This window comes from Cebus imitator, unplaced genomic scaffold, assembly GCF_001604975.1.
Source record: "Cebus imitator isolate Cc_AM_T3 unplaced genomic scaffold, Cebus_imitator-1.0 Scaffold449, whole genome shotgun sequence".
Classification (NCBI taxonomy): domain Eukaryota; kingdom Metazoa; phylum Chordata; class Mammalia; order Primates; family Cebidae; genus Cebus; species Cebus imitator.
The window spans coordinates 333,958-351,359 of NW_016107764.1; positions in this window are offsets into that span (position 1 = coordinate 333,958).

Consider the following 17,402-nt stretch of genomic DNA (forward strand, 5'->3'; position numbering starts at 1 on the left):
CTCTCCTGCATCATGACACCGCTCTTGCCCAGATCCTTCCCACTGGCATGAAAGCATGCTGCAATTTATCCTGTCCCTTGACCCCACTTCCCTTCCAGCTCCTGCCCTACTTCTCTGCTCCTCATTCAGAGCCAAACCTCAGGAAGGTCGTTTGTCTTTGCTGCCTCCACGTTCTCACCTCCCATTTGCTCTTGAACCTGCTCTCACCAGCCTTTAATTTCCAGTGCTTCACTAAAGCAGCTCTGGCAAAGGTCACCAATGACCTCTGTGCTGGGGAGTCCAAGGTCACTCGCAGAGCCTCATTCGTGTGCTGCATTGGCAGCACGCGGCTTGGGTCACTGCCCCCACACTTGGCTTCTGGAGCCCCCACTTTCATCACTGCCTGTTCCTTCTCGGGGCTGTAACTGGCTCCGCATCTCCTTGACCTTGTCAGGAGGGAGGACCCTAGGCTCTGTGCTTGGGCGTCTTCCCTTTCTAACCACCCCCCTCAGTGATTCACCCAGTTTTATGGCTTTAAACATCATCTCACAGTGTCTATCTCCAGCCTCAACCCCTCCCCAACTCCAGACTCACACAGCCACCTGCCCACTGCACTTCCCCCAGCCCCTTCCCCTGCCCATCCAGAAGTCCACCTGCCCAAGATTAAACCCTTGACCCCGCAGCCCAGCCTGCCCCTATCCCAGCCATCCCTGCCTCAGTTAACAGCACCTCCTTGCTTCCTGTTGCTCAGGCCCAAACCCTCTTCCCCATGCTCCCGCCCTACATCCCTCATCAAATCCTGCCCTAATACCTTCAAGTCATATTCAGAATCTGAGCATTTCTCACCCCTGCTCTGTCCCAAGCTACCAGCTTCTCCCCCACAATGACTGTCCTGGTGACCTCATGGTTCCCTCGCCCCCTTCCATCTGTCTGCAAGACAGTGATCAGACCCACCTGATGAAATGCAGACCTTAGAAGGTCACTTTTCCCATGCCCTGGGGCCATGATGGGTAGTGGAACAGTGGCCTTCTCCTCTCTTTGGGATTCCATGGACAATCTCCTCTTCTCCAGAGCTTTTCCTTAGTGTCCTACCTATGACAACACCCCACAGCCTCTCCTCTGACTGCCTGCCCCGCCAGCTGGGACTGAGGGGAAGCCAGGCCAATGAGTGGGACGTCAGGGTAGCCTCCAGCCGCTTGCCCTGGAGGCCTGTAGGGGAAGGCGGCCAGGTGGTCAGGACAGGCTGGCTGCCTCTGCAGGTCAGAGGCTACACGACAACAGTCCAGGCTCCCTGTGAGCCAGACCCTTTCCAGGCAGGGGCTCCACGCCTACCCCCAACATGGCGCTGTCCACGGTGCTGATTTAGGAAAGTACTTCCCATTGCTCAGACAGGCTGGTCAATGTCATCTTATTTGCAAGGGCAGCAGAACAGGTTTCTTTGGCCCCATTTTCAGAGGCTCATGGAAAGTGAAAGACTAGCCCAGGCTCTGACAGGTAGAAGGAAGGACCCCTCGAGTCTGTGCTGCTCATGGCTGTAGCTCAGGCTCTGACAGGTAGAAGGAAGGACCCCCCGAATCTGTGCTGCTCATGGCTGTAGCTGATGGCTCAGACAGAGCCTGCTTGGCACACAGTAGGTGCTCAGTGAGTATTTGTCTGGAGGGAGGAGACTCCTAAACAGAAGGCCCTTGATCCAGGGGCATGGCATAGTGGAAAGTGATGGCCCAGCCCAGGGGCTTTGGCTCAGCATCTGTGTATGACTTCTCTGGGTCTGTATCTTCACCACTAAAACAGACTGAATATTGTTACGCCTCTCAGGGGTGTTGGGAGGAGGAGCTGAGGGTTCATGTTCCTCCATTCCCATCTCCAAGCCTCCCAGTGTGGCCATCCCCCAGAGAACTGCCTGGTCTGTCTCTTGCATCCACCTGGGGCCTGACTACTTTCCTCTCTGGACTGTGTGCCCAAGTGAGGTCCCATGGCTGCTTTGCTCACTTCAGGATCCCCAGAGCTAAGCACATTTGCTGAATGAATGAAATAAAGAAAGAATGAAGGAGTCTCTCCACAGTGGAGGGCCTAGACTTGGGCACAGCAGCCCGGGCAGAGTGTGGACCATGGGCCAGGAACCTGGGTGCCTTCTAGGGACCATGGATAGGCTGCAAAGGGGGCATGACTGAACCAAAACCAAACTCCCCTTCCACCTCCTCTTCCCCTTGGGGCTGCACCTCCACCTCCCTCTGGATCCCAGGGTGGCTGTGTCCAGGCAGGGAACCAGACTGTCCCCACACGCTCCTGCCCGCCTCGGCCCACAAGGCCTGTCGATTTGGCCCTGCAGTGTCTCCCCATGTGGTGTTTCCCATCCTCATGTTTGTCTTTCCCTCCCCTGGATCTGACCAGACCTGGACGCTGGGCTCCCAAAGTCCATTCTCTGAACAGTGGCCAGGATAAACTTTCAACTGAGAGGGGCCGCTTCACCACCTGCCCCAAGCTGGCCAGTTTTCAGGGTGAACCTCAACATCCTAAGCTCGCTCAGAGTCCCCACAGGGTCAAGCTGTCCAAACTTTGCAGCCTCCTCCCCGTGGGAACGCTCTGCCCAGAGTACTCAGTGACCATCCCCTTCCGTGCGCCCAGGACCTCCCACTCTTCCTGGTTTGCTGGCGCTGGTCCTTCAGAAATGCGGGGACCGACCTAGCCTCATCACCAGGTGGCCCTGGCCTTCCCCAGCTCTGCCTTTCCAGCGCATTCCCCGGCTCCTCCTTCCACACTCGCCACCTCTCTGCGCGCCCGGCCTCCTCGCCTCGGCCTGTCGCACGGTGGCCTCCTCCCGACCCTCCCTGCCCTCCCCGCCCTGCCCTGCGTTCACTGTCCCCTCTGCCCGCAGGCCCCGCGGCGCCCCCGGAGCCCGCCTTCCCCGACATCTACGGCGGGGACGCGCAGCTCTGGGAGGCGCACTTCCGCGGCATCGGGCGCGCCTACCGCGCGCTGGGCAAGCAGGACGACTTCTCCATCCGCGTGCTCACCGAGGACTTCACGCTGCCCTTCCCGTTCGCCTGGCCGCCCGGGCCCGACCCTGCCCGCGGGCCGCTGTTCTACGACCCCCGCGACCGCTCGGGCTTCGACTTCCTGCTGCGCGGCCCGGGCGCGTCGCCCCCAGCGCTGCTGCGGCCTCTGCACGCCACGGCACAGGCAGCCCTGCGCAAGCGACGCCTGGAGCGGCTGGCCCTGAGCTATGTCCGCGCGCGCGGCCCCGGGCCCGGCCTCGTCCTGCTGCCGCACGGCCCCGCCGCCGCCGCTTTCCCGGGGCCCGAGGCCAGCGCGCCCCACGACGGCACCCCCAGACTGGCCCAGGCCCCGCCGCTGCCCCGAGAATGCACAGAATAAATAAAGAGTTATCCGCTCTCCCGAGCCCGGCGCGTTGCTGCGCACACCCAGGCAGGCCTGGCCGGCTGGGCCTGGCGGGGACTGGGAAGCCGCATGGGTCCGAAGGCGCGGTGAGCACATTCGCAATGGGAACCGCGAGGGAGTCAGGCCCTCTTCAGAGGGAAGAGGACCCGGGTAAGCTGGGTGGGGGCCCGGGCTCCATCCTCAGTGCCCACGCCCTGGGATCTTCCCTACAGCTCTACAGTGGGGACTAGCGTCCCCATCCCACAGACCGGCAGACCAAGGCCCGACGCCTCCAGGGAACAGCTGGGATTGAGTTCCCCATGTGCAGACTCCAAGTCCAGCAGCGTTCCTGTTTCCCACGATAGAGGGTCAGCAGGATGGGGAGGGGGCCGGGAGAAGGGGCGAGGCCGCAGAGCACAGAAAGAGAAAAGAAAGAAGTGGAGAGCACGCCTGGGGCTGCGGGATGCCAAGGAGGGGGTGCCACGAGGCACCTGCCCCTCACTTGCAGCCTCCCCGTTCCCTGGCCCTGGGGAGGGGCTGCCTCCTGCTTCCCCATGTGGGGCTGAGAGAGTTTGCTGAGCCTAGCGAGGCCAGCAGTGACCTGACCTCTGCCCTGGGCTACCTCCTTCTGCAGGTGACAGACCCCTGCCAGAGACCTGGCTCTACTGTGGGCCGGCTGGTGGTAAGGACGAATGACTGTAAGACCCGGCCGGCCACCGCCGCCTCCTCCATTTTCCCCTCCCCCTCCTCCCCCAGCTCCCCCTCCTCCCCTCCCCCTCTCCTCCTCCTTCCCCTCCTCCTCTTCCTCCTCCTTCCCCTCCTCCTCTTCCTCCTCCTCCCCCCTCCTCCCCCTCCCCCTCCCCATAGAACACCAAGCAGGGAGGCCCAGTGGCCTTCAGGAAGGTGCCCTGGCTCGTGCTTGGGGAGCTTGGAACCCAGGTGTGCAGGGGAGACCACATCTTTACTCAAGTGCAGGTGGAATCCGGGTGGTTTTTTTTTTTTTTTCTTTTATTCCTAATCCAGGAGTTGTTTATCACATCCCAGTCATGGGGACAAAAGGTTATTCCAAACCCTGGCTTGATTTTGCTGAAGAACTAGTTGTGAGAAGGATCACTTATCTCTGGAGGAGAAAAAAGCCTTGGTCTGGGAAGAGGTGTCTTCAGCCTCTCCTCCTCTGCTGCCACCGACCTCAACTGAGATGCCAGCCCCTGCTCCAGGCTCCTCCCACCCAGGACCTTGTTTCTTCAGTTTTACAGATGCACAGTTACATTGCAATAATAACCATGCCCTTGAATCCTGATGGGCCAACTGCGACAATGACATTAGGTACTACGTATCCTATATTATATATGATTGGGGTCCCCAGAAGCAGTCCCTGAACATGGATCCCGGTGCAAGTGGTTTGTTTGGGACGTGGTCCTTGGAAACACAGGTAGGGAGTAAGGATGCCAGACAGGGAGAGAAGGAGGCTGGGAAGGGTGTGATGGGAGCAGGTTACCCCCGAGGGCATGGCGGTCAGTCCCACGGGGGCCCCCAGGAGACGGCGCAGTACATACCCAGAGCCAAGCACTAAACCCTCCTCGTCATCACTGGCAGTCTGGCTTGCCCGTGGGGGTATGCATCCACGTCCCCTGAAAACAGCAACTCACAGTGACCACCGAGAAATGTTGATAATAATTTGACAGAGTAATTTTATGACAGCAGAGTGTGACAAGATCAATGTGGGGTTTGTACTTTGTGCTCTTTTAAACTACATTTTTCTAGAAATTTATTTTTAAAGTAGTTTACAACAGTTTGGGGCTGCTACAGATTGGAAACAAAAGCCTTGGTCCTTCACCACCGCTAGCGTGAGAAACTTGGTCTGGGGACCCAGGCCCAAGGCCAGCGCTCAAGCTGGAAAAATCACAGTGAAGCAATACAGTAAGTGCTGTGAAGGGGATGAAGACACTGACTGTACCTCACATGGGGTGGCCAGAGAGGCGATTCGCCCTGAAGAACGTGCTGTTGAAGCTGAGAATGAGAGGATGAGGAGCAGCCGGTTATCTGGATGCTGGGGGAGGACATTCCTAGCCGACGGGACCGTGTGGGCAAAGGCTGGGGAATCAAACAGAGCTTCGAGGGTCGAAGAATGGGAACCAGGGCTGTTTGAGGCTGAAGCAGATGGAGCAGTGTGTTATTTGAAGCTCTGACTGGCTTAAACCACAAAAGGGACTGGGTGGTTCATGTAATTGGAACATTCAAAAATAAGATGAGCTTCAAGGAAGGTTTGATCCAGGGGCTCAGTGTTGTCATGGAGGCCCTAGTCTTCTGTGATGCCAGTTCTGCCCTCAGACTGGCATCCTCATTAGTGGCAACATGGTAGAGGTAGCTCCTAACGACACAGCCTGCCTGGCCACTGAGAAGGTCAGAGGCCACCGGCTTCCATGAGCTGTCTCAGAAGATGAGCTGCTGTCTCATGTCCTAGAAATCCCCGGGAGCCTCCTCAAATGACCCATTGGTCCAGTTGGGTCATGTGCCCAATCCTGAACCATCCTTGTGGCCCAGGGGGTACCATGCCTTGATTGGCTTAGGCCTGTGTTGCCTGAGTCTGGGCAAGGGGGCAGGGTGACATTGGCTGGATTATGACAATAAGATCCGGAGCACGGTGTGGCCCACGGTGGGGGAGCTGACCATGTCCGGCACAGCCAAGTGGCATGAGCTTGGGATTTGCTCCCAGGGCTGACTTATGCTAAATCTCCTGCCTGCCTTCCGGTTAGACACGCTGCTCCCGTAGAAAAGCATGATCAGAAACGGCCCCAGGCTGGAGTCTCTGTCTTTTGTGTAAAGCAGCGTCGATAATCTGTTTTCTCAGCATGTGTTCTGTGCTGTGCTCGGTGCTGAGGCTGGGTATTCACAGAGGGAAGATGCTTCCTGCTGCCAGGAGCTGGCAGATGGAGGGCTGGGAGGGCATTAAGACAAGACACTGCCCACATTGCCCCTTGGATGAGAGCCTGGGTAATGCCTCCTGGGACTCAGTTTCCCTGCTCCCCTCTGTCATAGAGAGAGAGCCAGATAGCCCTCACATTGCCCTTTTTGCTATGACTGCTGGGATGCTCCAAGCACATTTGTGCCCCTTTGTTCAGACTTTCCTAAACATGCCATTTTGGGGAGATTGCCCCTTCACTCTGGCTTTGTGGTCCCCTCCAGCTGCCTGGCTTTCCACATGTGGAAATATCATGGCTATTTCCTCAGGAGCCAGCCACTGTGAGCACAGGCTTTGCGAGATGACAGAACTTGGCTTCGATTCCAGCCTGGCACAGTGAGAGCTCCACAGAGAGAGGGCGACTGTTTCCCCATGATGGGCCACGCGCCCTGCCCCACATGCAGGCTGGCACAGACACCTTCCCCGGGGCTAAGAGGGCCATGGGCTTCTCCCCAGCACCAGCTGGCCCTTGTGTTTAGAGAGCTCTGGAGTCAGAAGCACACAGGTTCTCTCTCTTGGCAGCTGTGTGGCTTTGGACAAGCCTCTTGACGTCTCTGAGGTACCATGTCCTCACCTGTAAAATGGGAGTCAGAAGCAGGTCTGGTGTATGGCCATGATGAGCTGGTGTGACCAGACGGGCACCTGCCCATGCCATGTTTTGTAAATGTGGCTATTACTTGTCCCCTTGTCTTTACCCAGGCTGGCTACCCCCCTCTGCCCAGAGAACAGAGCTGCCCTGCAGGGTGCCTCTTATCCTCCCCAGAGCCAGGACTGCCTGCTGTCTCTTCGGCTCAGCCCAGAACACACCAACTTTGACAGGGAGCTGGAGTCGCCAAGGGCACAGCAGCCGAAAGTCATGGTGTTGGACCTGTTCCATTCCCTGGAAGGCCTTGCTCCGAGAACCATGGCCGTGCACAGGAGTCTCTCAGTCAGTATTTTCTGAATATGCCAATGTGATCTGGGATATAAGCTTGCTGAACAGAGGGGCTGGGGCATCCTGGGGTTCTGCCCATTCTGTACACATGTGGAGCCCCAGAGGGAGGGCAGGAGTCTGGGGTGTTGGCTGGAATTGAGAGGCCAGGTTCTTTCCACCTCCCCAGCTGCCCTCGGAGACTGCGTGCCCTTCTATATGCAAAGGAGACAGGTTCCCCCTTTGATGCCGGGGCCGTTGGAGACAGGGGTTGGGCACCCCTTCTCCCTGCCCCTGCTCCGGTTTCCTGGGAATGGACTCTGAGGTACAGCGAGGATGTTTAATTAATTGCAATTACAATCTTCAAAGGAAGCCCAGAGTTTGAAAGTTGTTCCTAATTACCGAGTTATGTCGGCCAGCTCCTCAAATTGATTGTGTGAGAATTTCCGATGGAGGATTAACTGAGTTGCTGTGAGGACCCACTCTGTGTCCCTCCCCTTTAGATGTTCAGCCTCGGCAAAGGCGTGAGGGGCTGACATGACAACGAGGTTCGGGCGCTGGGAGGCAGCTGCCTGGATGAAGACCTCAACGCCAAGGTCAGGGCCGTGGGCCCGGGGTGACGGCCTGTGCAGTTCATCGCGTGCTTTCTGTGCTGGCTTCTGGCACTTCACAGGGCACGCCGCTCCTCCTGGCCCCTGCGGTGGGGGAGGTCAGCAGGTGACCAGTGCTCGCCGATGAGTTGTGGGCACAATGACATCTGTCACTTCCCTTCTGGGCCAAAGCATTTATGGCCAGTGTGAGACACTCTGGGCCCTCTTTCTGTCTGCCACTGGTTGTGCTCAAGACAGTGGCTCCTGTACAACCTGAGTCCTGGGCTGGCCCAAGGCAAGGGACCTGCTGTGTGGGTGAGAGGCTCCAGCCCCTGAGAGTTTGGGAAGGCTTTCTCACAGTGTAATCTAGGCTCTCCTGAGCAGCAGGGGATCCAGCAGGCAGGAACGGCTGTGTAATGTGCAGGCCCAGTGTGAAATGCAATGCAAGGCCATTGTATAAAAATGAGTAAGATTTGGCTTTGCAGTGGCTGTGCATCAAAGCTGGCTGGGCCCTTCTGAGCACGGGCCCTCTGTACCCTCTTAGGTTGCCACCTGCCCCGTCAGCTCTGCTGCAAACCCAGGTGTCTTTTGGAGTCTGCAGGTGTGGATGTGTGGCTTTGGCTGAGTGGCTTTCTTCCTCTGTGCCTCAGTTTCCTCATCTGTGAAATGGGAGGCTGTGAGGCCCAGATGGGATGGGGTAGGGGTGTGACTCTGCATCAGGGGCCATAGGGAGGGTGGGTCGTGTGGCTCACTTTCCTCCGGCCTCTCTGCCTACAAGGAAGCTTCCTCTTTTAGCACATGATCAGCTGCTGCATTTCAGACACTGGTATCTGGCCTGGGACCCAGCGGGAGCCCTGGCCCTCCCAAAGATGTAGCACAGGGTATGAGGGAGTGCTTCCGAGGGCATCAAGCAGGCCTGAGGGTGGGGGAGGGGGCATCCTTTCCCGCCGGACGGCAGGGGGGCCTTCCTGAGAAGGGGCGCTGAGCAGAAGCCCCAGAGAAAGGAGGGCTCTGTGGAGACAGAGACAGCTGCTGGCGGTAAGCCCGGGAGGAGGGAACACACATGTAGGCATCTGGAGGCCAGAGGGAGGCCTGAGCCTCCAGCCCATGAGGGCAGAATTGGAGGACTCGGCGGCTCCCAGGGCCCAGGCCTGATGGAGGGAACTTGGACTTGTCCCTTGGGTGGGTCTGGAGTCAAGAAATGCCATGATCTCATTTATCAATTAGAACAAGCATTCCCAAGGGGGTGGCTTCAGCCCCAAGGGGAGTGTTTGGTTCTTGGGGCGTGAAGAAATTTTACTCTTTATGTAGAGAGCCCAGGTACTCACTCACACGGCACATAAACAGATGCGTAATTGTCTGCAGTTTGAAAATTCCATGGGGGGGGGTGCAAATTAAAATAACAGTCTATGAAGTTTCCTCAGGTTAGAGGGCAGTGGTAAGGACAGTAAGTCTGAGACATGCTGCTCTGTAGGGATCGCTTCACTGCAGTGGGCTGGAAGGTTTGGGGGCAGGGGCGGGAGGCTCTCTTGCTGGGTGGGGCTGGTGGTGTCAGATGCCGTGGAGATTCAGGGGTCCTCTGGCAGTGGAGCCAGTAGCGATTCCTGAAGGGCAGACACAAACTCGGAGAGAGGGTCAGGATGGCAAGGCTGGGGCTGGGACAGTGGGAGGGGAGGGATTTCTGTGCACTGAGATGGGGTGCTGGGGGCTGTCTGGGGAGTCCCAGGTGTCCAGGGGCAGGTGGTGGGCTCAGCACATAAATTCGGTGGGCAAACGGCACTCGGGGACACAGGCAGGGGGAGGATGGAGGATCTGCCTGCCGGTAGCTGAGGTGCTTGAAGGGCCCCTGGGGAGGTGCACCTGGGGTCCCTGATCGTGGCAGGCCCTTGGGCTTCTCATATTCGAAATGGGCCGGCTGACTCTTGGCCCAGGGTGGGTTCCTGTCGCTGGGGTGGGGCTGTCCTTGGCAGAAGTTGCTGAGGCCCATTTCAGGCCCAAGGGCCGGGCTGTTGCCTGGGGGTTGGGGGGGTTGATGAGTGCCCCATAGCCCTTGATTACCGAGCCCTACCCAGCCATGAAATGCAATCAAGAAGGGGTCCCTGACAGCTGGGGCACCCTGTCTTCTTTCTGAGTCCAGGAGGAATATCAGGACAGATGGAGGCCCGGGAGGGGAGGCTTCCAGCAGGCCCTGCTGTGTGCCACTGAGGACTGTGGAGGCTTTCAGGGCATTCTGACATTCAGGCACTCTCTGGGTCTCATGTGGGCCCCATGAGAGGTGGGTAGATCAGCTGGCTCCAGGGTGATGGTGGGTCAGGGGCAGGCATGAGAGCACCCCAGTCCCAGACCTGGTGGATCCCATCATCCCCCCATTTCACATTTGGAGAAACTAAGGCACACAGCAATGGCAGGCAGAGAGTGACACTTCAGGTTTCTGGTTCCAATGTCCATGCTGCTAATGGCTGCCCTGTGACCTGGCAGAATCCCCCAACTTGTCATCTGTGGAATGGGGTGACGGGCACCATCTCAGAAGAACCCTGCAGATTACAGAAGAAGATGTGCACCGTGTCCGTGCCCAGCCCAGGGCCCGGTTAGACCACAGGACGGACCCGGGTTCCCCAGCCGTCAGGGCTCGGGTCTGATCCTCACCATGCCTGTGTCCACAGCTGCAGGGCCGCCCTGGGGCGGGCCTCAGTGCTCTGACCCCAGCCCTCCCCTGATCATTGGCCACCCTGTGCCCTCTGCCCAGTCCCAGGTCGAGGCTTTGGAAAACATCCCAGAAAACTCCTGGCTCCCTCATTGAATGTGTTTGTTCCAAACCCATGAATATGCAGTTGTCACCCAGCCCCACCACGGAACTTCCTCCGCTCTGCCGCCGCTTCTACATTAATCACAGCTAATTGCTAGCGGGAGTCGTTTTTGTCAAGAGCCATTATTCCTGGGAATAAAGAGACATAAAAGACGGTTCCTTTTTGGAAGCCCAGTGTCGCCTGTGGAGGAACAATGCCAGACCCGGAAGAGGTCCCTGGCCGGCCCCAGCCCACTTCCAGTGGCTCCAAAATGCATGTGACAAACTTGAGTCCCGGCCTTTGCTGCGTGCTCAGAGTTGAGCCCATCCGTCATGTTCACGCGCTTCTCTGAAGTTGTTGTGAGTTTCCTTGAAACCATGAGGTTTTTTTCTTTTTCCTTTTTTTGGCAGCAACAGCTGGGAAGAAGTTGACACTTTCTAAAAACTGCCACTTACCACCCAGAAGGGGCTGGGGGAAAGACGCCCCTTGTGTACCAAGTCGCCAGGCCCACAGCTGAGCCCACATGCCAGGCTCTGTCTGTCCTCAGCATCTTCAGGGTGGGCGGCCTCCAGGGTTCTCAGGAGGTCAGTGGGGAGAGCGGTCGGGGTAGGAGGAGGTATGGGGTTGAGTTATCTGTGGGCATTATCAGGGGACATTTTCCTGTGGGCTCTGGGCCGGGCTCCACTCACAGGACCCAGGGACAGACTGAGGAGAAGGCAGAGGGAGTTTCTGCACATTGTTCATTTTTAACACTGCTTCCATATTTTCATTTTATTGCAACAAGTCATAAATCAGTTTATTACCTGGAATAGCTGGTTGTTATTTTCTTATAATGGGGCACCATGTCTGTGTCTGTCTGTTACTACGGACTGCGGTCACACACGAGGCGTGGGAACAATGGGTGGCTGTGCGGCGCCGTGGACACTCTGTGTGTGTGCACCTGTTTGTTTGCATCGGCGCCGGTGGATGCATGCTTTGCACATGCGTACGTGTGTGCACCTGTGCATGCATGCAGGTGTGCACGTCGCTTGCTAGCGTGTGTAGACGTGTTTGTGGAGGTGCACATGCACACCCATGTATGTCAGTGCCTCTGTGTGTGCCTGTGTGTATCTCCGGGTGCCTGCACTCGCTGTGGTTTCTGTGCATGGGTAATAGAAAGTTCTTGTAATTCTGGAAGCCCTGTGCTGCCTCACCCCCTCTCTGTCACAGGAACTCTCTGAGCTCTGTCGTTTTAGTGCACATCCTGCTGAGGAGGGAACTGAGACTGAGAGGGCTCAGAGGACTCGCCAGCTGGGGCATGGCTTGGGTTTCTGGTTGTAAGTTCCTCTATGTCCGCAAGGCCCTCCTGGGAAGGGCAGAGGTGGCCGCATTGTGGATTGCAGCAGCAGACAGGACACAGTGCCCCGAGGCCCCTCCTTCTTTGTCACCCCGCATCCTGGCTGATCTCACTGCGATTCTCACAGGCCCCCCCTTCCAGCGCGACCCTGCCCACTCCTCCCACACCCTCCACGGCCCAATGCTGTGGTCCCTCTCCCGCTTCAGAGCCTCCGATTCCCACTTCGGTGGTTCTGCGGGCATGTACCTCTGAGCTCCACAAATGGCCCAAAGGCAAAATGAGACTTGCGATCCTTCCCGAACTAGCTTTCCCTGCTGGGCCTCTCTCAAGATGGCCCTGCCATCTGTGCAGCCAGACAGTGGGGAGTCTTCCGGTTCTCCCGCCCCCGCCTGCCCCCACCAGGAGCCTGCTCACCTCCCCACTCTTTTTCCTCTCTCTGTGGCTCAGATGATCCTCAACTGCGCATCCTCACCCTGGCATGCCTCCTCCAGGAAGCCTCCCGACATCCTACCCACACTGCATACTGGGGATCCCCTGGGCTTGTCCCAGCACTGCCATCACTCTGTGTGACTGCCCCCCTGTTCATCTGTTCCCGGCAGGATTGAGTCTCGTGGGCCTGGATGCACAGGACCAGATGCAGAGTGCTCTGTGGTCACCAAGGTGATATGAGATGTCAACTAGAACACAGGATGAGCTGGATCCTGGCCTCTCCCAGACCCATGTCACTGGGGGATGACATGCAGGTTTCATACTGCGTGCTGCAGCTGGTCCTTGGGTGTGGGCCTTCTCTGGCAATGTGTTGAGAAAGATCCTCAAGGGAGTGCTTGGCTCGGTCGGGCATGCATCCTGATGGATTGGTGATGCCTGCCATGGTGTGGAACACCATGTGGATTGATAATGCCTGCCATGAGTGTCGAAGGGGTCTGGCAGCCTGCATGTCACTGAGGTCAGCAGGCTTTTGGCCTTCCTTTGGCTTGTGAATACCTGAGGGGATATGGGGAGGGTCTCTCCTGTGTCTGTGTTTGTCCCGTCATGGGCCTGAGGCACGGAGCATGCCCAATAGTGTGTGGGAGTGGGCAGATGAAGGAGGGAGCAGGTGGGAGCAGGGAGAGACACAGGGGCATGGAAGGAGAGGAGATTGAGGGAAGCTTCCAACCTGGGCCTGTGTGGGGCCGACTCCACCCCTCCTGTAGCTCAGAGCTGCATGGGCATGGGAACTCCCTCAGCTCAGCTGGCAGCAGAGGCCTGCCCTGTATACCTGGAGCCCAAGAGCTAGCAGATTTGGCAAAAAGCCCCTGGGTCCCCCAGCAGGCCACCCACCCAGCCCCAGCTGGAGCACCCCAGGTGAACTGATGAAGTGTTCCTGGTACAGTTTTAAAGCACTTTCCATGTCTCCCTTGTAAGCCTCCTGAAGGGTGGGCTCTTGCCCCGCCCCACTGAGCCCTGGGGATGGTGTCTCTTGGTGGACGTCCTGCAGCAAGAGAGTGACCACCTTCCTGACCCCGCGTCCCCTTCACCAAATGCTGAGGCTATCGTGAGCTTTCTTCCTCCATGCCTCCAGGTCCTCCCCGGAGAGAGCCTGGGCCCAGAGTCAGAAAAGCCGGCTTACACCCGGCCGCTGCTCCTATTAGCCGCGTATTCCGGGCAGGTGGTTCGTTGCCTCCAAGCCTCCATACCCTTGTCTGCAAAATGGAGCTGCCAGGAGCTGAGGCGAGGTGAGTCGAGGTGAGTCAAGGTGAGTCGAGGTGCACCTGGGACCCCGGGGTGCCTGGGGAGTCGGTGGGGAGGCCAATCTTGCTGTCCTGCTGGGCATCTCCAGGTCTTCAGCATGTTGGGCCACCTCCGCGATGCTTCGGAGGCTCAGCTAAGGACCAGATGGTGTTTTGAGCATTTTAATAAGAGCTATTTGCAGTGTTGCTGCCATAAAAAAAATCCTGCTTAATGAGCAAATGCACATTGGTACCGAGTTAAAGGCGTTTGGATGTTTTAAATATTATGTACGTCGTGTTCGTGTTAACAAACCTGATTTTTAATTACACCTTCCCCTGCTGCCTGGCTGGGCTGAGGGTAGGGGAAGGGAAAAAACTCAGGCAAAACAAGTGTGCCTTGCTGTCAGAAACAGCCAGGTTCTCCGGAACTCTCCCCTGCAGACGCCGCTCTGATGGCGCACGCAGTATGGGAGCTTGGCAGGCGTGCAGGATGGCTCCTCCCTTGCTAACCCTCATTCTGCACTCACAGCCTGAGCCGGGACCCTGGTCATGTACTGAGCTCCTATCCCAGGTCATAGTTGGAGCTCTGAGCCCTGACCTGGGCCAAACACTGAGCCCTGATCCGAGCCACATACTAAACACTGATCCTGGTCATAGACTGAGTTACGACTTCAGGCATAGGCTGAGCCCTGATCCTGGGCACTAATGAGTCTTCACACTGGTTGCAAACTTAGCCCATTTCCTGGTCCTAGTCTGAGCCCTGATCCCAGCCATGAACTGAGCCTTGATCATGTTCACAGACTAAGCCCTTGGACATGGGCTAAGCCCTCAGCTCCCTTCGCTGGTGTCCGCAATAGGAGGCAAACGTGGTGGGTCTGAGCATGCAGGAAAGGCCCTGTGGGCATCAATAAGTGGTGTGGACCTCAGGGACAGAGACGCTGGGCTGGGCTCCTTTGCTGATGGCTGAGACGTGATCTTTGGCTTCCCAGTCGACAGGTGTGACATGGAGATGTCCCTTTCCATGTTCTGTCCACTGTGTTCCAGCCTCCTTCCCAGTGGGGATCCCTCAAGGAGCTTGTGGTCTCATTGCAGAAATGAGAGAGAGGGCAGTGCTGTGGTGCTGTGTCTGCTGGTGGCTCCTCTGGCCAGATGCCTCCACCTGTCTCTTCCTTTCACGAGTGGTAAGTGTGGCTGTAGGAGGCGAGGTGCCTTGCCCAGGGTCACGTGGCTGGTGCCTTGCAGAGTCGTCGGGTTCCAAAGCCTGAGACAGACACATGGGCAGGGCCCCAGGTCCTTAGGGCCAGTGGGTGCCTGCAGGGCGTGGGAGTGCTGGGGAAGTCCTGCTGACAGTGACCCACCCCCCTTGGGGACAGTTGGCCGAATTCACAGAGATGGTGACGGTGGGGATGAGTCCTGCCTTCGCCCTAGCCCAGTCCAGCCTCCAGCCCCACCCCTCTCATTCCAGGGAGAGGGTGAAAGCTGCCCCCAGGGACAGAGCCAAGATGCAGGCCCAGACAGCTCGCTCTTCATCTGCCTGCCTGTCTTCATTCTCTTCCCTTTAGCTGGGCCCCTCCACTGGGAAAAGATGAAACATTTCCTCAGATCCAGTTCAAAAGATTCCCAGGGAAGGTCCCTGCTTGGTCCACACTGGGTCATGTGCTCACACCCTGGACCAATCAGCTGCTGCTGGGCTGAAAGGCTGCTGTGATTGGCAGCTCCACGGGGCCTGGTGTTTGGGTGCTGCCCCTTCCCAGCGGGCCAACAGCCTGGGAGGGGTTCGGGGAGCCTGGAGGAGGGGCCTGTGACTGTCACCCACTCTCTTCACAGGGAGCATGGACCACGGACAGTGCGGGGCTGCGGGTACTCGAGGTGGCCATCTTCATGGTTGTACGGTGTCACTTTCATTTTGTGGCAGTCATGAAAATACTAAATTAATGAAACCATCGTGCTACGTATAGATTTTAATGCCATATCTGTGAGTTTTTGTACAAAGGTAAGCTGCAGCAATAAAGCTTTATAGCAGCAATAAAGACTATTAACTCCTTATTAAGTCTTCTGCTTACATTTTTCAAGGAGCGATGCTGATTTTTGACTGGGGACTGCAGAGGGCCCGGAGCCCTGTCACGCCCCAGTGCTTCTCCCATGACTGCATCAGAGCGCGCCAGAGCTGCAAGGGAACCTCACGACCTTCGTGTGCAAACCTGCTGCTTCCCAGAAAGGAGGTGGGGGCCAGAGAAGCCTGGGGCCCTGCAGAGGCCGCGCAGCCTCTCAGAGCAGGGGCAGGAAGGCAGGTCCCCTGACTCCCAGGCTGCCTGTCCCCTGCCCATCCACCCTCACAGGCACGGGCCTGTTGGCCCAGAGATGCCATCCAGCACGTGATGGTGAATACTGAGTGTCAACTTGATTGGATAGAAGGATGCAAAGTGTTATTCCTGGGTGTGTCTGTGAGGGTGTTGTCAAAGGAGACTAACATTGGAGTCAGTGGGCTGGAGGAGGCAGACCCTCCCTCAGTCTGGGTGGGCACCATCTAATCAGCTGCCAGCGTGGCTAGAAAAAAGCAGGCAGAATGGGAAGGACCTGACTGGCTGAGTCTCCCAGGCTTCGTCTTTCTCCGGTGCTGGATGCTTCCTGCCCTGGAACATCGGACTCCAATTCTTCAGCCCTGGGGCTCTTGGACCTTCGGTTGCAGGCTGAAGTACACTCTCAGCATCCCTACTTTTGAGGTTTTGGGACTCGGACTGGCTTTCTGGATCCTCAGCTTGCAGACGGCCTACTGTGGGACTTCACCTTGTGATTGTGTGAATCAATCTCCTGATAAACTCTCCTTTATACACACATTTATCCTGTTAGTTCCGTTCCTCTAGAGAACCCTGACTAATACACTGAGAACAGAGGACGCGCGGACCCTTCTTTGATCAAGAACCTTCAGTAGCTTCCAAAGCTAGAGGAGGAAGCTGACATTGCTAAACTCTGCCCATGGATCTGGGTCCTCCCTTGGCCCCCAGAATGTCCCCAGGTCTCTTCTTCCTCCAGGGTGTCTTTCCTTCCAGCTGGAGTGGTGGGCGTCTGTTGATGAATTCATGTTTGTGAAATGCATGTGCGAGTGAATGAGCGTCCTCCATAGCTATCTGCCTAGCATGTTGGCCATTAGATTCTGCAGTCTGCTGGGCGCAGTGGTTCATGTCTGTAATCCAGAGCTTTGGGAGGCCAAGGCAGGCGGATGGTTTAACGCCAGGAGTTTAAGACCAGCCTGGGCAAAATACCCAGACTTTGTCTCTACAAAAAAAAATTATCTTGGTGTGGTGGCGTGCCCCCGTGGTCCCAGTTACTTGGGAGACTGAGGCAGGAGGACGGCTTGAGGCCAGGAGTTCAAGGCCGCAGTGAGCTGTGATTGCGCCACTGCACTCCAGCATGGTAATAGCGCAAGACTCCAACTGTAAAACAAAAACCACAAAACAAAACCTCTCCCAACCAAGTAGATTCTGAAATCTGAAGATCCTAAGATGTGTGGGGGTCACATGGATGGAGACGCCCCGCCTCACCATCTGTGCCCCTTACTTGCTTCTCCCACTGTGCCCTGGAATGGGTTTGGGTTGTTGGAATGCACCCTCCTGTGCTCCGCCCCCTCCCTCCTCCAGCCATTCACGCTGGCTGTTTCCTCCACCCGGAACACCCTTCTTTCTCTCCTTTGTCTGAGAGTTCCTAGAGTCCCAGCTTGGATACCGTCGGGGGCCATCGTGTCTTTGGCCAGT